This window comes from Phyllobates terribilis, unplaced genomic scaffold (genome assembly GCF_046119375.1).
Source record: "Phyllobates terribilis strain yellow unplaced genomic scaffold, ASM4611937v1 Scaffold_70__1_contigs__length_7381418, whole genome shotgun sequence".
In the NCBI taxonomy this organism is placed as follows: domain Eukaryota; kingdom Metazoa; phylum Chordata; class Amphibia; order Anura; family Dendrobatidae; genus Phyllobates; species Phyllobates terribilis.
Window position 1 is genome coordinate 5,837,262 of NW_027362830.1, and position 25,895 is coordinate 5,863,156.

Consider the following 25,895-nt stretch of genomic DNA (forward strand, 5'->3'; position numbering starts at 1 on the left):
TACGAGGCGTACGGAGCGGAGTTGTGTGTTTACGAGGTGTGCGGAGCGGAGCCGTGCGTGTACGAGGTGTACGGAGCGGAGCCGTGTGTACGAAGTGTACGGAGCGGAGCCGTGCGTGTACGAGGTGTACAGAGCGGAGTTGTGTGTTTACGAGGTGTGCGGAGCGGAGCCGTGCGTGTACGAGGTGTACGGAGCGGAGCCGTGTGTATGAGGTGTACGGAGCGGAGCTGTGCGTGTACGAGGTGTATAGAGCGGAGTTGTGTGTTTACGAGGTGTACGGAGCAGAGCCGTGCGTGTACGAGGTGTACGGAGCGGAGCCGTGTGTACGAGGTGGCCATGGAGTGGAGTAAACGAATACAGTATAAAAGACCACATAACATGTTCCAGTAAAGCTGTAGTGTATAGCCTCAAATGTCCATGCAACAAGTTATACACAGGACAAACTATTCGCCAGATGAGCACGAGGATAGGCGAACATTTAAGGAATATTAAGAATAAATTTGATGGCCATCCGCTATATTGAAAAATATGGAGACTCCACCGAGAATATCCAAGTTATGGGTATTCAAGTGGTACAGAAATACTGGCGAAAGGGCGACTTCATTAAACAGATGTCCAGAGTAGAAAGCCACTTGATATTTACACTGGACAATGAGACCAAAGGGCCTCAATAGTGAAATCAAACTATTTGCCTGCAACTAAATCTAACAAGGAAAGGGGATTATCATGCGACTGATTGATACATAACATTTGTATCCAACTTACCAGCACGGATATAAAAAGTCCACAAACCCTGAAGGCCCATCCCTGACGAAGGAAACCACTAGATTTCCGAAACGGGTAGAAACTGGTCCTCTGTGGCCTCCGTATGGATCCTAACCACGTGTCCACGTGTCTCGCAGGCTCTGAAGCGTCGAGCGCGCCAACCTCCAGAGGCGACCCTCCCACTTAGTCACCGGCCGGGATTAAGTGTATCCAGTGTGCCGCCCACCGTGCCTACTCCTAACCTCTGGAGAGATCCATCGCCCTCCACCTATCAGCGGTATAAAGGTCCTACCATCAAACAGTCCACCAATGCTGGCATCTACGGGACACAAGCACCCAGCTGCGCTGCCATCGCAGAACTCCTGGTCTTCACATACTTCCTCTTCAAGATGGTTCAACCACATTGGCAAGCCTTTTACTAGCTATCACATACAGTACAGACCAAAAGTTTGGACACACCTTCTCATTTAAAGATTTTTCTGTATTTTCATGACTATGAAAATTGTACATTCACACTGAAGGCATCAAAACTATGAATTAACACATGTGGAATTATATACTTAACAAAAAAGTGTGAAACAGCTGAAAATATGTCTTATATTCTAGGTTCTTCAAAGTAGCCACCTTCGGCTTTGATGACTGCTTTGCACACTCTTGGCATTCTCTTGATGAGCTTCAAGAGGTAGTCACCGGAATGATCTTCCAACAATCTTGAAGGAGTTCCCAGAGATGCTTAGCACTTGTTGGCCCTTTTGCCTTCACTCTGCGGTCCAGCTCACCCCAAACCATCTCGATTGGGTTCAGGTCTGGTGACTGTGGAGGCCCAGTCAACAACACCCATACTAATTCTCTACCTCATCTCTAATCCATCTTCTTTGGATTCCCCCACCGGAGCCTCCTGCCTACTTATACATTCTTGCAGACAAAGCCTCGCGGAAGTGAACAAGAAGCACCTACATGATCTCTTTTTTTAACGGATTTTAATTCTCTACCTTCGTTTAAATAAACCATATATTTTTAATATCCACTTGGCATCTTAGTCCATTTTCTATTTTATCTTACTCCTGTACTCACTCGATCCAGCGCAGAGATATATATCTTTTACTTATAATTAATTACCCTTCCCAGCTTGTGGGAACATATTCCGCAGCACTTTACAATTTTAGGGCTAAGGGTATTATTCGGCCATCCACCTCCATCTACCTCTCCAGTCACAGTGGGGGGGGGGGGGTTGTTAAAAAATATATATATATGAAGAGTTATGTCCGTACTTGGATTTTAGAGAGATTAATAAAATCACGGTTCACAATACCTGTCCTTTAACCTGAGATGTTTAAACAATTATCTGGAGATAAATGATTTTCCAAACTTGACTTGAAAGGGGCATATAACCTTATACACGTACGTCAGGGTGATGAAGGGAAGACAGCGTTCAATTCGCCTGAGGGTCATTTTGAAATTTTGATGATGCCATTTGGGTTAACCAATGCTCCAGCAGTCTTTAAAAAAATTTCATAAATTACATTTTTCAATCTGCTTTTTTTAGTAGAGGTAGACGCCTCTGCTTTTGGGATGAGAGCTGTTCTTTCATAGAAAAAAAAGTGGGTATCTACATCCTTGATGTAGAGTCTTTGAGGAATGGAGACATTGGTTGGAGGGGGCAAGATATAAGGTCCTTACCGATCATAAGAACCTGTTGTATATTGATGCTACTAAGTGCTTAAACACCAGATAGGCTTGGTGGACCCTGTATTTTTTGCTAGTTTGGTTTTGTCGCCGACGGAAGGGTTACCTATTAACAAACTTTAGGTATCTCTCTCTTTATGCGTACATTTTATTAATAAAGTACATGATTCCGTTTTAGCTGGGCATGCGGGTTCGTTTGCCATTCGGAGATCTCCATCTAGGTCATTTTGTTGGCAGAATGCTCTTAAGGATATTAAAGAGTATGTCTGTAAGGGCTCATACTCACTTGGAAGAAAAACGAACGGGAGCAATCCGATAAAAAAATCGGATTGCACTCGGACCAATGTTAATCTATGAGGTACATCTCATATGCAATTTTTTTCTCAGCTAAAATAGGACTGAGAAAAAAAACGTCAGCATGCTGCGATTTGCTGCGTATATCGGACGAGACTCGCCAATGCAAGTCAATGGGTCCTAGAAAAAAAATGGACGTCATACGGACCATGCGAGTGCCATCCGATTTTCACGCACCCTTCTCTTAAAAAAAGCTGTTAATTCATCAGCCCCGTACAGTTGCAATACATTGATACCCGACAATTTAGAATAGAAAGAATAGAATAACACACATAGAATAGATACACACGTGGTCAAAATCATTGGTACCCCTCATTTAATGAAAGAAAAACCCATAATGGTCACAGAAATAACTTGAATCTGACAAAAGTAATAATAAATTAAAAATCTATGAAAATGAACAAATGAAAGTCAGACATTGCTTTTCTGCTTCCACAGAATTAAAAAAAAAAAACTCATGAAATCAGCCTGGACAGAAATGATGGTTCTTCTTCTTAACTTAATATTGTGTTGAACCTTTTGAGGCAATCACTGCAATCAAACGATTCCTGTAACTGTCAATGAGACTTCTGCGCCTCTCGACAGGTATTTTGGCCGACTCCTCATGAGCAAACTGCTCCAGTTGTCTCGTGGTTGAAGGTTGCCTTTTCCAGATGGCATGTTTCAGCTCTTTCCAAAACTGCTCAATAGGATTTAGGTCAGGGCTCGTAGAAGCCACTTCAGAAAAGTCCAATGTTTTCCTCTTAGCCATTCTTGGGTCATTATCCTGTTGCAAGACCCATGACCTGCGACTGAGACCAAGCTTTCTGACACTGGGCAGCACATTTCTCTCTAGAATCCCTTGATAGTCTTGAGATTTCATTGTACCCTGCACAGATTCAAGACACCCTGTGCCAGATGCAGCAAAGCAGCCCCAGAACATAACAGAGCCTCCTCCATGTTTCACAGTAGGGGCAGTGTTTTTTTCTTGATATGCTTAAATTTTCCATCTGTGAACATAGAGCTGATGTGCCTTGCCAAAAACTTCCATTTTTGACTCATCTGTTCATAGGACTTTCTCCCAGAAGCTTTATGGCTTGTCAACATGTAGTTTGGCAAATTCCAGTCTAGCTCTTTTTATGATTTTTTTTCAACAATGGTGTTCTCCTTGGTCGTCTCCCATGAAGTCCACTTTGGATCAAACAACGATGGATGGTTGGATCTGACATTGATGTTCCTTGAGCTTGAAGCTCACCTTTAATTTCTTTAAAAGTTTTCCTGGGCTCTTTTGTTACCATTTGTATTATCCGTCTCTTTGATTTGTCATCAATTTTCCTCCTGCGGCCACGTCCAGGGAGGTTGGCTACTGTCCCATGGATCTTAAATTTCTGAATAATATGTGCAACTGTAGTCACAGGAACATCAAGCTGCTTGGAGATGGTCTGATAACCTTTAACATGCTTGTCTATAATTTTCTTTCTAATCTCCTGAGACAACTCTTTCCTTTGCTTCCTCTGGCCCATGTTGAGTGTGGTACACACCATGTCACCAAACAGCACTGTGAGTATCTGTAGCCCTATATACAGGCCCACTGACTAACTACAAGATTGTAGACACCTGTGATGCTAATTAGTGGACACAACGTGATTTAACATGTCCCTTTTGTCACATTATTTTCAGGGGTATCATCATTTCTGTCCAGGCCTATTTCATGAGTTTATTTTTCTTTTAAATTCTGTGGAAGCAGAAAAGCAATGTCTGACTTTCATTTGTTAATTTTCATAGATTTTTAATTTATTATTACTTTTGTCAGATTCAAGTTATTTCTGTGACCATTGTGGGTTTTTCTTTCATTAAATGAGGGGTACCAACAATTTTGACCACGTGTGTAGATAGAAAAATGTCAGTCACATACAAAGTAGTACAGTGACCCTGCTGGTTACTGTACTTGTCATTTGTTAAAATAAAGAATTTATAAAAAAAAAAAAAAAAAATGGCGTGGGGTCCCCCCTAATTTTATACTTTAGCAGAAGTTAAGCAGACAGCTGGGGCAGATGTTTGAAGCCTGGGAAGGGGGTAACACCCACGGAGCTTCCCAGGCTACTAATATCAGCCCCCAGCTGAATACTTTGCCTTTACTGGCTATTAAAATGGGGGACCCCTATTTTAACAGCTAGCAAAGACTATGCAGACAGCTGGGGGCTGATATTAATAGCCTACGAAGGGTCCATGAATATTGGCCCCCTCTGAGGCTAGAAACAGGAGCCCTCAGCTGCCCCAGAAATGGCACATCCATAGAATGCGCCAAATCTGGCACTTAGCCTCGATCTACACACTGTTCTGTAGCAATGGCAATGGGGTTATACGGTTGGGGTTGATGTCAGCTTATGATGCCAGGATAGTAATGGAGAGGCGTCTATAATAGTGTTGAGCCACCCCCGTAGTGTTCGAGTTCGGTTCAGTTCGTCGAACACCCGTGTGTTCGCCGAACTGTTCGTCGAACTGTTCGTCGAACACCTTCGAACACCGTTAAAACCAATGGCAGGCAAACAAAAACACATAGAAACACATAGAAAACACCTTCAAAGGTGTCCAAAAGCTGACAAACTGCTCAGAAGACATAACTAACACATGGAAAAGTGACAAGTACATATAGTCATGCGAAAATTAAAGAGGTGGAGGAGTAAAAGGAGGGGGAGACACAGATATAGGCATGTCATGCCCTTCTAAAATCCAAAAAGTGAGAAGCCGACACGGCCAGTCCGCTCCTGCCCGTGCCACCTCCGTGTCGCCGGGTTTGTGCCAGAGCCGCGGTGAACCCTGACGGCCAGCCCCCCTCTCCCAATACTGGTGCCTGTCCGCTGGTGGGTCGAGCGAGCCCCCCTGTGGTGGAGGCAGCTCTAAGCTTTTTAATTTAAATTGTCTCTCTAATTTGAATGAATACACTTTAAATCCATTTACAAGGATCTATTGGAGGGCAAGTCTCATGCCAGCAGCCGCGTAATTCCAGCTCCAGTAGCGTCCACTAAAGCTGCTGCAGTTAAAAAGCTTTTATAAGGATCGAGCTCGGCTGTCCACCGCAAGGCATCCTACTGCCAGTCCCAGCCCCTATGCCTTGGGGTGCCTCCTGATGCTCTTCACTAAGTATCCCATGGTCCCGAATCATTTCCTTTGAAAAAATTAAGTGTCTAAACTACAGGTGGTGTAGCTTGCTTAACAGCCGGGATAATCCGCTGACTAGCAGACACTGCTACTAGGCACAAAGTATTTCCTGGGCTAGATGCAGTTAAAAATTTGTAATTAGATACTCTCGTTGGATGCTGAGAAAGCATTCCATAGAGTCTCCTGGCACGCCATATATGATTCTCTTAAAAAGCTTGGGGTAGGGGTCTAGGGGACCCTTTTATAGCCAAAATCACGGCCCTGTATCGCAATACGTCACCTAGGCTGAAGATAAATGGAACTGTAGCACCCTGAGGGCTCGGTTGCTACAGACGTATTGCACCTCACCCAGAGGTGTGATATCTCACTCTCAGGTAAGGATGGAGTGTGGATCAGGACCCGACACCTGCATGCATTACACCACATTGCCGTGGGGCAGGGCGACCAATATGCCCCTGAGATGGGCACGACAGTCCCTGTCCCTGGCTGGAGTGGGGGGAGGGAACACTGAGGAAGGGGAACCCTGTAGTGCAGGAGCAGGGAGGAAGCAGTTCCTGGGTGCATTGAGAAGGGAGTATAAAAGGTGGGCACCATCTTAGTTCAGTGCAGAGAAGTCTGAGCAGAAGTGGCAGGGAGCAGGGGCTCTGCATGAGCTCTGCTCCGGAGGCGGGCCTAGTAACAGAGGCCCAGGCCTGGAAGAGGGAGAAGGAAGGAAGAGGAGCGGAGAAGGCTCCAGGAACAAGGAATGAAGGGATCCCAGGGGTGCGGACGGGCGAGTCGCCACCGCACGCCCGAATCCACCTGCGTGGAGGGGTCAGGCCAAAGGGGGAGACCGGTCCCCGAACTAGTGGAGGCAGGAAACGACCCGCAGCTAGAAACCGGAGGCTCTGACATTTTATGTGGCGCAGCCCCTTGCTCCACCCGCTAGGAAGGCACCACATAGGGTCAGGGAAACTGGCGCCAAGTTTACCAAGAGGAGGCCCGAGGCAGCCGGACAGAAGTGTTGGTAAGAAAGGCCAGACAAAGGACACACAAAGGGGGTCCTGTGAAGTGCTCCAAAGTTATCTGGGAGTTGTCTGAGCCCCTCACCTGGTGAGCACAGTACGACGTGGGCAGCCGTTACCTGCAGACGTGGTCTGGATAATAAGAACTGTGAGTAAAGGCCCTGGACTGCATCACTGACTCCGTGTCGTTACTGCTGCTGCCCTGCACCATCACCCCCATCCTCCGCATACACTGCCCTGAGGCTATACCCCTCCCGTGGGGAGTTATGCTACGCTCTGCTGCACCCACAACACCAGCCTCAGCGGTCTGCCCTGCAGCGGTTCACTCTGACCGCAATCCACGGGTGGCGTAGTCGGACATTTAAACATCAAAACCACATAAATAGTTCCGCCACTGGTTTGACCGCCCTGAGCCACGGAACCGGGTCGCCGCCACGAAGACTACAACCACCAGCATCCACCAAAAAGGGTCCGGCTCCGGGTGTCCCAAGGCCCAGGGGGTGCGTCAGAACATTTTCATCACCTTTCACAATCACCAATGGGACAAGGCAGGGATGTCCTCTGTCCCCTCTCTTATACATCCTAGTGACGGAGCACCTGCTCTCATCAATTCGCCATAACCCCAATATTAGGTGGATTGAGGTGGGAGGCACCGAGTACAAGTGCTCTCTATTTGCTGATGATGTCCTAGTATATATCACTCAATCACATATATCCATCCCTGCTGTTATGGCTGAAATAGATCACTTTGTTACATGGTCAAATTTTAAAATCAATGCAGCGAAGTCTGAGGCCCTCGATGTCTCCCTCCCCAAATCCATATAGGATTCCATCCAGTCCAACTTTCCCTTTGCCTGTCCCTCACAGGGTATCAAATACTTAGGAATTCCTATTCATAGAGACCTCTCCCATCTATGTTATCTTAATTTTGGGCCCTTTATTGAACAACTCCATACAGACCACGGTTGGCAAGTTAGAACTGTAAGATTCACTACGTGAACCGCTGGTGTTTTGTGGAAAAGCACATGTACACTGCGTTCCAAATTATTATGCAAAAAGTGTTTAGGAGTGATAAGGGAAGAATTTGTTTGTTTGTCAGTTAAACTCATTGATGGTGATGTGTGTCAGGGCTCTTTATATCACTGTAAGCAATTGCAGACACCTGTGCTAATTAGTTTGGCAGGTGTGTCCAATGAAAGGCAAGACTACTTAAGAAGGCTCTCTCACATTATTAAGCAGCCTACATTTTCTGCCAAAATGGGAAAGAAAAAGGATGTGTCGGCTGCTGAGAAGCAACAAATTGTGGAGTGTTTAGGTCAAGGCATGACTACAATCAACATTGTGCGATGATCAGGATGAAGTGTCTTGGCAATCAAGAAGTATGTAGCTGATTCACAGTACACACGTGTGCGTGCTGATAAGGGCAAATTGAGGACTCTTTCCTACAGGCAATTACGTCAGGTTGAAAGAGCAGCGGCAAAAAAGCCTTGTCATAGCAGCAGACAAGTTTTTGAAGCTGCTTGTGCCTCCAACGTCCCCCGAACAACAAGATGCAGGGTCCTTCAGAGGTTTGCAGCTGTGCATACGCCATCCTGTCGACCTCCTCTATCCACTTCACACAAGCAGAAACGGCTCCAGTGGGCCAAACATTACATGAAGACTGATTTCAAAACAGTTTTGTTCACGGATGAGTGCCGTGCAGCGCTCGATGGTCCAGATGGATGGAGTGGAGGATGGCTGGTTGATGGACACCCCACGCAAACACGGCTACAGCGCCAACAAGGAGGAGGTGGAGTAATGTTTTGGGCTGGAATCATGGGGAGAGAGATTGTCGGCCCCTTTAGGATCCCTGAAGGCGCTAAAGATGAACTCCATAATGTATGTGGATTTTCTCAAACAGCACTTCCTGCCATGGTTCAAGAAGAAGAACCGTGTATTTCACAGCAAGATCATTTTTCTGCATGATAATGCACCATCTCATGCTGCACATAAAACATCTGCATCTCTGGCTGATATGGGCATAAAAGGGGACAAACTTATGGTGTGACCCCCATGCTCCCCTGACCTCTACCCCATTCAGAACCTTTGGAGCATCATTAAAAGGAGTGTCTATGATGGCGGGAGGCAGTTCACATCTAAGCAACAGCTCTGGGAGGGTATTCTGTCCTCATGCAAAACAATTGAAGCAGAAACCATCCAAAACCTGACAAATTCAATGGACGAGAGAGTTCAGAAGCTCCTTTCGAACAAGGGGTCCTATGTGAAAATGTAACATCACCTAGAATAAAGTTTTGAGTTGAAAACTGTTTGATTTCAGTTTCTAACAACCTGCTAATGCTTATAATTTCAAAAATGACCATTTTTTTGGTCTTTATTAAAATGAAAAGGTTGATCGAAAAGTTTGGGGGATCTAAGAGTGTGGCAACCCAGTAGTCATGATTACTTCGAATTCTGACAATATGAGGGTCATGCTGCAGGTAGTGCAGCAAGAAGGCACTTATGTGTCTTGCGCATCTCGGAGCCCCAAAATTATTTTCCGGGCTAGATGCAGCTAAAAATTATTTTTAATTTTAAATCTGGTGAAGCTTTAGTATAGATGGCCTAATAGGATCAGTGCTGCACACTGCTACAAAGCCCAAATTATTTTCCAGTCAAGATACAGATAAACATGATTAGTAATTTGAAAGCTTAAAACGGTTGGTAGGGTGATTTTAACCAATCATCAAGCTTTTACTCTCCCCAGGATGACACAGGGTTAGAAAAGTCGTTTCGAATCCATGATTTGTTCATCTTTATGAACGTGAGTCTGTCTACATTATCAGTGGAGAGCCGCGTGCGCTTTTCTGTCAGCACACCACCAGCAGCGCTGAACACACGTTCAGACAGAACGCTGGCTGCGGGGCATGACAAGATCTCCAAGGCGTAAGTGGCTAGCTCCGGCCATTTATCCAGATTGGAAGCCCAAAAAGAGCAAGGGTCCAGTGACACAGTCGTGGCTTCAATGTTTACTTGGAGATACTCCTGTACCATCGTCTCTAGGCGTTGACTATGTGTCAGACTTCTTGTCTCCTGTGGCCTTGCAAAGGATGGGCTAAAAAAGTGGTGAAATGATTCCGCAAAATTGATGTTACCAGCAGATACTGTGGTTCTGTTACGGTTTGAGTGCTGAACACTTGACGGTCCCACGGTTGGCAAGTTGGAACTGTGAGATTCACTACGTGCACCACTGGTATTTTGTGGAAAAGCACATGTAAGATTCTGCAACAGTCCCTGCTGATACTCCTGCATGCGTGCATCCCTTTCTATGGCAGGAATAATTTCTGCAAATTTACTTTTGTACCGGGGATCTAACAGTGTGGCAACCCAGTAGTCAGGATTATTTCTAATTCTCACAATTCGAGGGTCATGTTGCAGGTAGTGCAGCAAGAAGGCACTCATGTGTGTTGCGCATCCAGGAGCACCAAGTCCCTGTTGTGTTGGTGGCGAGGTAACAATCATGCTTCCTTCCTCTGTCCTCTCCCCCCAACCTCGCACAACAGAAATGTGATCAAGGTCTCCCTCATCTGATGAGTCTTCCATCAGTTCGTCCTCCACTCCTTCCTGGGCTCCTGCACCTTCCTCACTAGTTTGGCTGCTACCATGCGCCCTGGTAAAACCATCTCCCCCACCCTCACATGCCTGCCGCCTTGGTGCTGCCGACCGTCTGGACCTTGCAGATGTTAGCCCTTCCGCATACAACTCCTCCTCCTCTACTTCCTCCACCTCCTCTTGTGCCACCACCTGACTCTGAATTCTGTTTAACATGTGCTCCAGCATGTAAACCACCGGAATAGTCATGCTGATAATGGCATCGTCAGCACTAAACATCTTCGTCGCCATTTCAAAACTGTGCAGAAGGGTGCATAGGTCCCTGATCTGAGACCACTCCTCCAGCGTGATTTGCCCCACCTCTGAATCTCGTTGGCCCAGGCTATACGTCAGAACGTATTGCACCAGGGCTTGTCGGTGCTGCCACAGTCGCTGCAACATGTGCAGAGTTGAATTCCACCGGGTAGGCACATCGCATTTTAGCCGGTGAAGTGGCAGGCCCAACGACTTCTGTAGAGATGTAAGTCGCTGAGCTGCGGGATGCGAACGGCGGAAGTGAGCACACAGCGACCGTGCCCTCTGCAGAAGGCCATCTAGTCTGGGATAGTGGGCTAAAAATTGCTGGACAACCAGGTTCAACACGTGAGCCATACAAGGCACGTGTGTGACATTGCCCCGGCGAAGGGCCGCACCCAGGTTTGCAGCATTGTCGCACACGGCCTTCCCTGGTTTCAGATCCAGTGGAGACAACCATTCATGAAATTGGTTCTCCAGAGCTGACCACAACTCCTCAGCTGTGTGACTCACATTTCCCAGACATTTCAATGTAAAAACCGCCTGATGACGTTGAGCCCTACTGCCAGCATAGTAAGGAGGTGTGCAGGATCCCTTCTGCGCAGTTAGAAAGCTTGTGGCATGACCAGACAGGCTTTGGGTGCAGGTGGAAGACCGAGAGGAGGTCGAGGAGGCAGAAGCAGTGGAGGAACTTTGACATAAAGAGGATTGACGCCCAACTCGTGGGGACGGCAAGACTTGGACAGCAGCCCCTTGTCCTGCTGTCACCATAGTTACCCAGTGCCCAGTCAGCGACATGTAACGCCCCTGTCCATGCCTACTCGTCCAAGTGTCTGTGGTGAAATGCACCCTGTCACACACAGAGTTTCTCAAAGAAGCGGTGATGTTGTGTGCGACATGCTGGTTGAGCGCAGGCACACCTTTCTTTGAGAAGTAGTGCCGACTGGGCATCTGGTACTGTGGCACTGCGATGGACATAAGGTCTCGAAAATCCTCTGTGTCCACCAGGCGGAAAGGCAGCATTTCTGTAGCCAAGAGCTTGCAGATGGTGAAATTCAACCTCTTAGCTTTCTCATGGCTAGGAGGAAATGGTCTTTTACTTCTCCACATCTAAGGGACCGAGGGCTGGCTATTGTGCTTAGACGGGGTTGATAAGGGTGTCCCCGGCAAACTGCCGGTCTGTGAGGAAGATGCAGGCGGACATGTTAGGTTGCCTTGATCCAAAGGTGGTGCTATCGATGTCGGACAGCGCTCAACACCAGCTGGTGTTACCACCTCCAAAGAAAATGATGACCTGCCAATCACGCTGGCTGTTGCGGGTAAAGAGGTGGCAGGTCTGCGCCCCAAAACAGGTGTGACTGCTGTCCCCCCAGTCACAGAGGATGAAGAGGCCGCGGATGCACAAGATATGGCAGACGGTGGTTGGCCCGGCCGGCTAGGCCGCATTGTAGCACACTGAGCATCCCACTGCAACTTATGCTTCATGTCCATGTGCCGGTTCATGCATGAAGTACTCAAACTATGTATTTTTTGGCCTCTACTTAGCTTTTGCTGACAAATGTTACAGATAACACGAGTTGGGTCATCTTTATCGATCTGAAAAAATGCCCAGGCTATGCAAGGCTTAGAACTCATGCGACCTGAAGAGCCACCACGACTTGTGGTGAGAGGCAGAGTTGTGTTTGAGGATGCAGTTGTTGACGTGCTTCCAGTACTACGTCTCTGTCCAGGAAGGCGCAACCTGACCTCGTCGTCACTAGCATCTTCCTCCACCTCCTCTGCTGACCTCATCTCTTGGCTGACTGTGGGTTGACAGTAAGTGGGATCTCCGACCTCATCATCATCACCCTGTGCGTTATCACACCCGTCGTCCTCAGAGCCAACCTGTTCCTGCCCTGACAAAAAACTAAAGTTGTCGCTCCAATCAGGTATTTGAGTCTTATCATCGTCTTCCTCATTGTCTCCACCAACAGGAGTTACAGTTTGGGAATGAGGGTCTACATTATGGTCAGAACCTTCTGCGTCTGGTCCTGGATCCGACTCATAAAGATTCTGGGCATCAGTGCAGATCATTTCCTCGTCTGGATTCACAGAAGCGCTGGAGTCGACCTCTGATTCCCAGGCTATAGTATGAGTAAACAGCTCTGCAGACTCAACCATCTGTTCTACCTCATACTCAGACGGGCAGCTGGAGATTTGGGAGCTGTGAGGAAGCAAGTGCGATTGGGGTGACACCTTTGAGGACTGGAGTATTTGTGATGTTGAAGTTGATGTGGAGGAGAGCCCACTTAAAGGAGCACTTGATATCCGTTGAAGCACCTGCTGTTTTTGTGCCTCATCTGGAATTTGTAGCGATTGGCGTGGCCGTAAGAAAGGGATCTTATCACATTGTCCGCTAAAAGAAGTAGACATTTTAGTTTGGCTGGAAGATGGTCTTTCTTCTGCAGATGTTACTGTTGCTTTAACACCTACCCCACGAACACAACCTTTTTTCCCCTTCCCAACACGCCTATTCCCCTTTCCACCAGCAGCAGGCACAAAAAAACAATGGATGGGAACCGAGCAGAGCTGAGTGGCCAAACTGTGGTATTAGGCCAAAACTATTGGCTGGGTTAGATGCAGAAAAAAATTATATTCAATTTGCAACCTGATGGAGGTCAGTATAGATGGACTAATAGAACAAGTCCCACACACAGCTAGAAGCCCAAATATTTTTTCAGAGGTAGATGCAGAAAAAAATTGTATTCAGTTTGCAACCTGATGGAGGTCAGTATAGATGGACTAATAGAACAAGTCCTACACACAGCTAGAAGCCCAAATATTTTTTCAGAGGTAGATGCAGAAAAAAATTATATTCAGTTTGCAACCTGATGGAGGTCAGTATAGATGGACTAATAGAACAAGTCCCACACACAGCTAGAAGCCCAAATATTTTTTCAGAGGTAGATGCAGAAAAAAAATATATTCAGTTTGCAACCTGATGGAGGTCAGTATAGATGGACTAATAGAGAAAGTCCCACACACTGCTAGAAGGCCAAATATTTTTTCAGAGCTAGATGCAGACAAAAAATTATTTTTCATTTGCAACCTGATGGAGGTCAGTATAGATGGACTAATAGAACAAGTCCCACACACAGCTAGAAGGCCAAATCTTTTTTCAGAGCTAGATGCAGATAAAAATTATTTTTAATTTGCAGCCTGATGGAGGTCAGTATAGATGGACTAATAGAGAAAGTCCCACACACTGCTAGAAGGCCAAATATTTTTTCAGAGCTAGATGCAGACAAAAAATTATTTTGAATTTGCAACCTGATGGAGGTCAGTATAGATGGACTAATAGAGAAAGTCCCACACACTGCTAGAAGGCCTAATATTTTTTCAGAGCTAGATGCAGACAAAAAATTATTTTTAATTTGCAACCTGATGGAGGTCAGTATAGATGGACTAATAGAGAAAGTCCCACACACTGCTAGAAGGCCAAATATTTTTTCAGAGGTAGATGCAGATAAAAATTATTTTTAATTTGCAACCTGATGGAGGTCAGTATAGATGGACTAATAGAGAAAGTCCCACACACTGCTAGAAGGCCAAATATTTTTTCAGAGCTAGATGTAGACAAAAAATTATTTTGAATTTGCAGCGTGATGGAGGTCAGTATAGATGGACTAATAGAACAAGTCCCACACACAGCTAGAAGCCCAAATATTTTTTCAGAGGTAGATGCAGATAAAAATTATTTTTAATTTGCAACCTGATGGAGGTCAGTATAGATGGACTAATAGAACAAGTCCCACACACTGCTAGAAGGCCAAATATTTTTTCAGAGGTAGATGCAGAAAAAATTATATTCAGTTTGCAACCTGATGGAGGTCAGTATAGATGGACTAATAGAACAAGTCCCACACACTGCTAGAAGCCCAAATATTTTTTCAGAGCTAGATGCAGAAAAAAATTATATTCAATTTGCAACCTGATGGAGGTCCGTATAGATGGACTAATAGAATGATGCTATGTCCAAAAGATTTTACTTCACTAGGTGCAGTAAAAAAATTGGTATTCTATACACAGGTGGTATATCTTGCAACACAGATAGGCTACTCCACTGACTAACACACTCTGCAATAGGCCAAAAAGGATTAGCTTTGCTAGATTCAGCCAAATGCTGTGAAAAAAACTTGCAAAGCACTGGCACAGACCTGCCTGGCAAAAACTGATAGGAACTGATGTAACCTAGTCCTGAAAAGGACTGCAATTACAATTAGTCTTTACTCCCACAATCTATCTATTTAAGAGCACAGACCTGCCTGATAAAAGTCGTAGGAAATGCTGTAACCTAGTCCTTAAAAGGACTGCAATCACAACTATTCCCTACTCCCAAGCTATCTGTAGATTTGTGCGAAAATTGGCTTGAAATTAACAAGGTATAGCGCACACAGCAACAGCGGTGCCGTCTAACACGCAGCTGCAGCAGTGAGAAAATGGTGGCGACGGGGAAAATGGCTTGGTCTTATAGGGCAAGGACATGTGACATACACTGCCAATGACACATGCCCTTGCTTGTGTGAAAAAAAGCACTTCGCTCCGTGTGTGCGCTGCTGATAGGCTGACAGATTGCACCTCCCCACTGTAAATGCGGGAAAGAGAAAAAAAAATGGAGATCTTCATTATTCCTGCAGAGATCCATCCCCTGCCCCTCCCCCCACCCCGCTGTACACTCAAACTGCGTATTAACATTAATTTTCATCATTACTGAGAAAAAATCCAGTTATGATTTTGGTGCACGAACAGTTATCGAACATAACCTCGAACAGCCGAATTTTTCTCAAATCGTTCGTGTTCGCCGAACGGCTCAAACACCGCCCAAAACAGCTCGAATTTGAGATTCGCGAACAGTTCGAGTCGAACAACGCTCATCTCTAATACCTAAGCCTTTCATATGCTCGTCCTGAATGTGCGGCAGTTACAAGTACAATCTTCAGCGGCTTATAGGACATCCGTCCTGCAGGTAAGTATTGCTGATATTCTGGCTTCATAGTAAGTCATCGGTAAAAAGATAGGTTAATGGAAGCAAAACGATTAATGATTAAGTGGAGGAGCAAAGGAGCCGGGGCCAAGGAGTAGAATGACAGACCTTAGATGGTTAAAAAGTTAGGTATCAGGGCAGAGACATAAGGAATATAGGTCCCCAAATAGTTGAGTATAAAGGCATGTTAGGTATAGGACAGAGACATATGAGCAATATAGATAAGTAATAAAGCTTATTAAGTAACAGATCAGTATAGAAGCATGTTATATGATCATGCCAGGTGGCTTGCCTGTCTGCACAACGTGTGCTGGGTAGCTACCTTTAATGGAGCTGTGAACAGGCGCTCCCGCGCCTACGTCTCGTGCATCTGTCTCTAGTTGTGGCTGGAGGGTTTATGTATGTTTCCCCGATTACTGCCAGACCGGAAGTGTGTGTGCTTGGACCTGTTCCCCCGGAGCTTGAGTCACAGGCAGGTGACACCACCTTTGTGAGTAGGTTTGAGATGTGCGGGCCGCCTACTCACCATATCTCCACCTGAAGGATGTGGCTGCAGAAGTGAAATGCTCAGCCACTGTTTTTTTTTTCTGTCTGGTGAAGGAAGTCTCCAGACCATGTGTGTGGAAGCCAGAGAGCTCCACAGAAGGACTTTGTGGTGGAACTTTGTGTTACCTGGAGCGGGCGAAACCCCGCTCACCTATGAACTGTACTATACTTTATCTTTTTGTTTCCCGTTATCCCGGATAGGCCTTGTTTATTTTGCGGAACCCTGCCATGGTTTATGCCATTAATTAATAAACCAACTGTAAGTTAACCCAATAAGTGTTTCTGCCTCTGTGAGAGCCGAGCAAATCACTTTACCACACCAGGGTTTGCAGCAACGGATAGTGGATTTGTGGCTGGCAATGCAGTCCCTAATGTGTTGAATAGTTTTCCATACGTATAGTAGACCACATGGGCATTTGATTACATATATCACAAAGTTAGATTCTCTGCAGAATGAATGAGGCCACGTATGGTGACAGGAGCAGATGTCGCAGGAGCAGATTACACAGGAGATGGGGCACACCATTTGCAGGAGCCCTAATATGACAAAATGGCAAAAAACCAGAGCGGTAGAAATCCCCAGAAAGTGACTCCATTTTGGAAGTTTTTACCCTCAGTGAATTAGTCTATAGAAGTAGTGACTACTTTGACTCCACAGACACTTCCTGGACATTATCACATTAGATGTTGGAGAGTGAAAATTACAAATATATTATTTTATTGCCCAACACATAGTGTCCAGATTGTGCTGCAGGAGAGACACAACGTAAATTAAGTGTTTTTTTCTCACTATAGTAATGCCAAATACATGGATGATAAATGTGGTTTGGGCGCACTGCAAGGCTCGGAAACGAGGGGGAGATTTCACATTGGGAGAGCGGATATTGCTGGATTAGTATATGGAAGCCATGTTGCTTTTCAAGAGCCTTTTGAGACCTTAATAATTTGGAAACTTTTGTTTTCCCACTGACAGATGATGGACCTGAGTGGGGAATTGTTTTTTGTGAGATGAGTGGAAGTTTTTATTGGTGTTATATTCATCTACATAACATTGTTTGGTGGCTTTTTATTCCATATTTTGGATGCAGAATGAACAAACCGTTGAACACCACGCTCTACTGGTTCATCCTATGAAGTTTTCTATTAGACTGGGGACTGTCAGTGTCTTGGTGAATAATTCAATGTTTTTACATAACTTGCCATTTCTACAGATAGTTTAATTAAAAATGTTCAAAAATATAAAATTCAAGTATATTTTACTAAAAAAAAATAATTTGTTTTATTCTTGGCAGATGACTGTACCAGGAGATCAGAGGGACAGCTGACATCTTCAATTTTTAAATCCAATGATCTTGAGATCCCACAGGATACAATTGAAGTGAATGCCATTACTCCAGATATACCATCATCCCTTCACAGCGAAGATCAATCATCTGATTCTTTAAAACAAGTCCTGTCTTCTGATTCATTACCGACTACTAAGGAAAATCATAGTCACAAAAGAGGCATTAAAAAACAAACTGCTCCTAAAGCAAAAAAGCCATTTTCACCTTCAGAATATAGAAATAGTTTTCCTCTCAAAAAGTCTTTTCTTAAACATCAAAAAATGTACACAGCAGAGAATCAAATTTCCTGTTCCAAGTGTGATAGATGTTTTAACCAGAAATCAGATCTTGTTAGTCACCAAAGAACTCACACAGGGGAGATGCCATTTTCATGTTCACAATGTGGAAAATGTTTCGCAAAGAAATCAAGTCTTACCAAACATCAAAGAACTCACACAGGGAAGAAGCCTTTTTCATGTTCAGAATGTGGGTAATGTTTTGTGAAGAATGTGTCTCTTCTTAATCATCAGAGAATTCACACAGGGGAGAAACCATTTTCATGTTCAGAATGTGGGAAATGTTTTGCAAAGAAATCAAATCTTATGAAACATCAGAAAACTCACACAGGGGAGAAGCCATTTTCATGTTCAGAATGTGGGAAATGGTTTACAAAGAAAGCAAATGTCCTCAGACATCAGATAACTCACATAGGGGAAACGCCTTTTTCATGTTCAGAATGCGGAAAATGTTTTAACCAGAAATCAAGCTTTGTTAAGCATCAGAAAATACACACAGGGGAGAAGCCTTTTTCATGTTTAGATTGTGGGAAATGTTTTATACAGAAATCACATCTTGATACACATCAGAGAACTCACACAGGGGAGAAGCCATTTACCTGTTCAGAATGTGGGAAATGTTTTGAAAAGAAATCAAATCTTATCGCACATGAGAGAACTCACACAGGTGAGAAGCCATTTTCATGTTCAGAATGTGGGAAATATTTTGCAGAGAAATCAAATCTTATCAAACATCTGATAACTCACACAGGGGAGAAGCCTTTTCCATGTTCAGAATGTGGGAAATGTTTTGCAAAGAAATCAAATCTTATTAAACATCAGAGATCTCACACAGGGTAGAAGCTTTTTTCATGTTCAGAATGTGGAAAATGTTTTAACCATGAATCAGATGTTGTTAGGCACCAAAGAACCCACACAGGGGAGAAGCCTTTTTCATTTTCAGAATGTAGAAAATGTTTTAATCAGAAAGCGCATCTTGATAGCAACTGGAGAAACCACACAGGGGAAAATGCCGCAAAGTACCCCCAACTAGTCTCTGTACAGACTAGCTGCACAACTTAAAGTACCACCTCGGATCTAAATCCGTAATAGGCCATTGAGGGGTTTCTCGTACCTCCTGAGGAACCTTAGGGGAGGCCGCAACACACTGTCAACTAGGGGAAAGGAAAGTGTGAAGTAAGATACAAAACTCTTGGGGAGAAACTAAAACACATTCGTATAGGGCAAAGAAGGCAAGCTAAGGAGAACCAAAAAGAACAAGTATAACCTCCCACAAACCTAAGCGTGATAGAAGGAAAAGGTGCTGGGGGGGGGAAGCAAAAAGACCAGGAGGATAGTTTCACCTTTGTGGTGAAACTTAAAAAAATCATCCTGACCCACAATTACTTTGAATTTGATAACCACATATATCTACAGGATATGGCTTCACAGTATGCAAATTTTCATGGCCAAGATTGAAAGTGACTTCTTGTCCTCATTGACAATATTTTAATCATCTGGACGAAGTCTGAGCAACAGCTAAAGCCGTTCCATGAGCACTTTAATCAATTTCATCCCACCATAAACTTAACACTCAAGTACTTCTGTACTAAAATTAATTTTTCTGGACACCATCATTAAATTACAGAACAATGAAATATAGCCATTCCTGTGCCAGAAGCCAATTCACTGTCCAACATCCCTTAAATGGGTCAGTTTCCATCCACAACACATAATCTCTATTGTCTACAGCCAAGCCATCATATACAATCGGATATGTTCCAACCCTATGGACAGAGACAACACCTTGGTGGCCTCAGAAAAACCTTTTAGAACCAGGGCTACCATCCAACAACAACTGAAAACCAGATTGCAAGAGCCACCAGAATATCAAGGAATCCTCTCCTACATTTGAAAACTAAACAAGAAAGCAACCGGGTGCCTCTCGTAGTCACCTACAATCCAAATCTGGAGGTGCTAAGGGAAGCTGCACCAAAATTACAACCATTATTACAAAAAGATGCCCAATTACAATCTATATTTCTAGATCCCCAACTTCGGTGATTTACACATCTCCAAATCTACGAAGCATCCTTGTCAGAAGCTCCCTGTCCTCTCCAACAGCTACAGGAACCTTTCCCTGCAGCCAGAAAAATGTAAAACCTGTCCATTTATAATGACCACGAACAAGATAAAGATTCCCAACTCACATCAGGACCACAAGATCCTATATACATTCAGCTGCATTACATCTAATGTAGTGTACTTAATTATATGTACCAAATGTTCAACTGGGGGTCTGTATGTAGGGCAGACAGGGCAAAAAACTTAGAAGGGTGAATTTTCATCGCCACACAATAATAGAAAAAATAGATATACCTGCTGCAAACATTTTTGTATCCCTAATCACAGCATCATGGACATAAAATTACTTGTATTAAAACGTAATTTCAAATCTCAGAGAGACAAAATAAATTTGGGAGTTCAAGCTTATGACAATCTTTGGCACACTCAGCAGCACTCAGCTGTATCGCATGGATTTATGTCTTCCTACATCCACTAAGCATTGTGTTCCTCAGACCGTTTGGGAGCATCACAATCATTGACCAGACCTCAATCACAGGACAATAAAACTTTCACACTCCTTATATATGAACTGTTTCAATATTTACGGCCACAACTGCTTCTCTCTCTCCAATACTGATAGTTCTGCTTCACATCACTTGTCTTATCTATTGCATTATTCTTGTGCCCTGTTGTGTATAAATATGTGACTCTTCAGATTGTGTTATACTGTGCCTGATGAAGAGACCTGAGTAGTCCCAAAAGCTTGCAATTTGTTACCTTTTGATGGCTAACTGAAAAGATGGTATCAACCACTGAGGACTTCAAATTGTAATATTTTTCTCCCAACAGCAATTTTAAGATCTCTCCACAGGTGTTCAATGGGATTTAGATCCATACTCATTGCTGGCCAATTCAGAACTCTCCAGCACTTTGTTTCCATCCAATTATTGGTGCTTCTTGAAGTATGTTTGAGGTCCATTGTCATGCTGGAAGACCCATGATCTAGGATGCAAACCCAGCTTTTTGACAATAGGCACTACATTGTGACCCAAAATCCTTTGGTAATCTTCAGATTTCATGATGCCTTGCGCACAGTCAAGGCACACAGTGCCAGAGGCAACAAAACAACCCCAAACCATCTTTGAATGTCCATCATATTTCACTGTGGGTTCTGTGTTCTTTTCTTTGTAAGCTTCATTCTGTTTAAGGTAAACAGAATAGAGAATTTTGGTAAAGCCCATCATCTTGGTCTCATCTGTCCAAAAGATGCTTCCCCAGAAGGATTTTGGCTTACTCATGTACATTTTGGGAAACTGCAGTCCAGCTTTTTTATGCCTCTGTGTCAGCAGTGGGATCTTCCTGGGTCTCCCGCCACAGGATTTCAAATGTTGACGGATAGTTCACGCTGACACTGATGCACCCTGAGCATGCAAAAGCACTTGAATTTCTCTGGAACTTGACTGGGACTGCTTATCTGACATCTGGACTGTGAAGACACGGGGTCTTCCATGGGCAGAACACTACTCAGACAACACAGGGTGAAGGTATACAGTGTGGCAATCATTTATTGAACCACCAGCAATTAATAACATATAAAACAGTCCCAGCAAATACATGAGATGGTGTAAAATTACAGTCTCACATTTCCACTGACCTGCCCGGATTAGAGCCGTGAGATATGTGTCCAGGGGACCCGATTGTCCCAACCTGGTTCTTCACATAATCTCTGAGAGTTCAGCAATGGTCAGTGGAGCAGTTCTGTATCTTGCCAGCCAGGGCTGTGGTCCCTTAGGCTCTCATTCTGTAGTGTCTCTTTGAACAGATGCAGAGGCCCCCTTTTTATAGTTCAAATTTGTCCTTTCAAGCCATGATTCACAAGTGAAGGGTTAGGGATGATGATATTAATTTACAATGCTCAAATATCCACAGCTCATCCCCCCCAAATGTTGGCTGGAAAACACCCTACAGTGGTATTTAACATACAGGTGCTTCTCACTAAATTAGAATATCAGCAAAAAGTTAATTTATTTTAGTTCTTCAATACAAAAAGTGAAACTCATATATTATATAGAGTCATTACAAACAGAGTGAGTGATCTATTCCAAGTGTTTATTTCTGTTAATGTTGATGATTATGGCTTACAGCCAATGAAAACACAAAAGTCATTATCTCAGCAAATTAAAATAATTAACAAAAAACACCTGCAAAGGCTTCCTAAGAGCTTAAAAATGTCCCTTAGTCTGTTTCAGTAGGCTCCACAATCACGGGGAAGACTTCTAACTTGACAGATGTCCAGAAGGCAGTCATTGGAACCTTGATTTCCAAATGAAAATTGGAACTCTGAGACCTTGTGGAGTGTGTCAGAGTCTGGAGGAAGAGTGGAGAGGCCACAATCCAACCTGCTTGAGGTCTAGTGTGAAGTTTCCACAATCAGTGATGGTTTGGGGAGCCATGTCATCTGCTCGTGTAGGTCCACTGTGTTTTATTCAGACCAAGTCAGCACAGCCGTCTACCAGAACATTTTAGATCACTTCATGCTTCCCTCTGCCAACAAGCTTTTTGGAGATGGAAATTTCATTCTCCAGCAGGACTTGGCCCCTGTCCACACTGCCAAAAGTACCAATACCTGGTTTACACACAACAGTATCACTGTGCTTGATTGGCCGCAAACTCGCCTGACCTTAACCCCATAGAGAATCTATTATAGAGAATCTATGGGGTATTGTCAAGAGGAGGATGAGAGACCCCAGACCCAACAATGCAGACGAGCTGAAGGCTGCTATCAAAGCAACCTGGGCTTCCATAACACCTCAGCAGTGCCACAGGCTGATCGCCTCCATGCCACGCTGCACTGATGCAGTAATTGATGCAAAAGGAGCCACGACCAAGTGTTAAGTGAATTTACTGAACATACATTTCAGTAGGCCGACATTTCGGATTTTAAAAACATTTTTCAAGCTGTTGTTATAAAGTATTCTAATTTACTGAGATAATGACTTTTGTGTTTTCATTGGCTGTAAGCCATAATCATCAACATTAACAGAAATAAATACTTGAAATAGATCACTCTGTGTGTAATGACCCAACATAATGAGTTTCACTGTTTGTATTGAAAATCAAACAAATTAACTTTTTGATTATATTCTAATTTAGTGAGATGCACCTGTATCTTAGGAAACATTCATTGTTCAGAGTCCCTGTATGGCAGATGATACATTGTAAGAGAGGATATAAGATGTAGATAACAGCCTTCGTCAATTACCAATATCTCCTCAAGTGATCAGCATTCAGATTTATACGAACAATAGTCTGTGTTGAGCAACCAAAGAAGAACACAGGTTAAAAGAGTCAACATAAAAATAAAGGTATATTGCTCTTGGCCATCAGAAAGTATGTCTGGCATAATTAAGGAGGAAAGCTGTGTCGTCACATGGACTATCCTGCGGTGCAACCTTTCATCAATTTTTGTCTGTCTTCCACATCCAGGGAGATTAGCTACAGTGGCATGGGTTGCAAATGTATTGATTAGGTTGCGCACCAGACATCTGGAGATGGACTTGCAACCTTGAAATTGTTGATATTTTTCAACAATTTGGGCTCTCAAGTCCTCAGACTGTTCTCTTCACCTCTTTCTGTTCTTCATGCTTAGTGTGGCACACACATGCACACAATGCAAAGATTGAATCAACTTCTCCCTTTTTATCTGGTTTCAGGTGTGCTTTTCATATTGCCCACACCTGTTACTTGCCACAATTAAGTTTGAACAAGCTTCACATGCTTGAAACAATGTTGTTTACCCACAACTTTAGCAAGGTGCCAACAACTTTGTCTTGCCCATTTTTGGTGGTTTTGTGTGAAATTATGTTCAATTACTTCATTTTTTGGAACAATTTTAAGGGAACCAACACTTTCAGCATTTCATCCTCTACCTGTTCAACTATATTAGGAGGCTTGTAGCAAACTCCAATTAGCAGCTTTCCATTATTACCATTTCCATGTACAGTTACCCATACTAACTCTACATTGTCGAAGCTTCGCCCAATGTCGTCATTGATCACAAGTCTTAAGTTGGATTTAACGAAAATACACACCCCTCTACCTTTTTTTTCTTTCCTATCCTTTCTGAATGTAGTGTAACCCTCTATAGTTTCACCCAGTCATGGCTTTCATCCAGCCAGGTTTCCGTAATGCCCACCACATTGTAATCTGTGGCTGACATACGAGTCTCTAATTCATTCATTTTGTATGCAAGACTTCTTGAATTTGCCAGCAGACATATAATACTATTAAAACATTTATTACTCTTACTCGCCTCCTTTTGTTGAATGTCCCAGCCCCCTTAAATCCTCATTGACCTTTACTGTCTCACTGTGTGTACTCTCTCCCCTTATTTGCAAAACTACCCTCTCTCCCCCAAAATTCTAGTTTAAAAGCTCCTCCCTCCATCTGACCATTTTTTTTCCCTCACTCCCTCATCAAAGCTGCACCCTCCCCATTGAGGTGCAGCCTGTCCCTACTGTAGAGCCTGTAGCTGACAGAGAAGTCGGCCCAGTTCTCCATGAACCCAGACCCTTTCTTTCTGAAACATATTTATCTCCTTAAGCTCCTGCTGACTTTCTAGTGATGCTAGTGGAATCGGCAGTATTTCTGAAAGCACCACCTTGGAGGTCCAGTACTTCAGCTTCTCTCCTAATTCCCTGTAATTACTTTTAAAGACCTTTCACCTCCCTCTAACTTTGTTATTGGTAACAATGTGTACCATGACCGCTGTTTTCCCCAGCCCCACCCAATAATCTGTCTATTTGATCGCATGAATATCCGCCAAATTAACTTTGGAGTTATCTTAAGGACAATAATGTTTAAACTTAACGAGATATTGGAGACGGCGCCTGACCCACCTGGAACCAAGAACTCCCTCTACCCCAGACTCCTGATACCCTTTCAAATCCACCTTAACTATGGACCAGGTGTCCCCTCACATTTTTTTTAAAAGAGAAGAATGGAAAGAATTATTGATTTTCCAGGCAATAGGAAGTTGCAAGTTAACTGTCCCATGATTTAAAATAATAATTTTATTATGACCTTCATATTTAGGTGCAAACTTTGTAGACCTTTTAAGTGCAGATTTTTTGAGGACAACCACATAAAATCCCCCACCTTAAAGATAGGAGCCTTCCTACAGCTGCGGTTAGCACCTCTTTTTTCCCAGTCACTAACTACCAAAAGATCCCTTTTGACCTCCCACCAGACCTTAATTAATTGGGGGCAAAATCTCCTCCTCTGGCATGTAAGACTGTCATCCTGAAAAATTCCCAAACACTGGATGAAAACTACCACAGCTAATAAAAAAAAAAAAAGGCAAGGTCCCTGTAGCCTTAGAGGATCGGTTATTTAAAGGAAACTTGATAAGGCACGGAAACTCCACCCAGTCTTTCTGTTTAGAGGAGACAATCCATAATACTGCTCTATTTCCTGTTTCATCCTTTCAGTTTGACTATCAGTCTCAGGATGATAACCTGAGAGAAAAGACAGCTTGATACCCAATCTGGAGCAAAATCTATACCACAAACTAGCCAGAAATTGAACCCCCTCAACCAGAAATTATGTTTTTGGGAACACAATGAACTTTAACGATATGAGAAATGAACAAAGTTGCTAAGCTGCTAGCAGTTGTCAACTTTTGAAGTGGGACCAAAAGAACCATTTTGCTAAAACGGTCCACCACCACGACAGTGTTACCACCAGAGTTAAGCAAATCTGTGGCAAAGTCCATGGACAAGTGGGTCAAGGGCTGGGACAACATTGTTACGAAAGAGATAACCCGCTG

The 25,895-nt window shown here is 43.9% G+C and overlaps 1 pseudogene; it reads left to right on the plus strand.

Annotated features, from left to right (window-relative positions):
• The first annotated feature begins 503 nt into the window (after positions 1–503).
• Positions 504–25,895, plus strand: part of LOC141194382 (uncharacterized) — a 58,684-nt pseudogene continuing 33,292 nt past the window's right edge.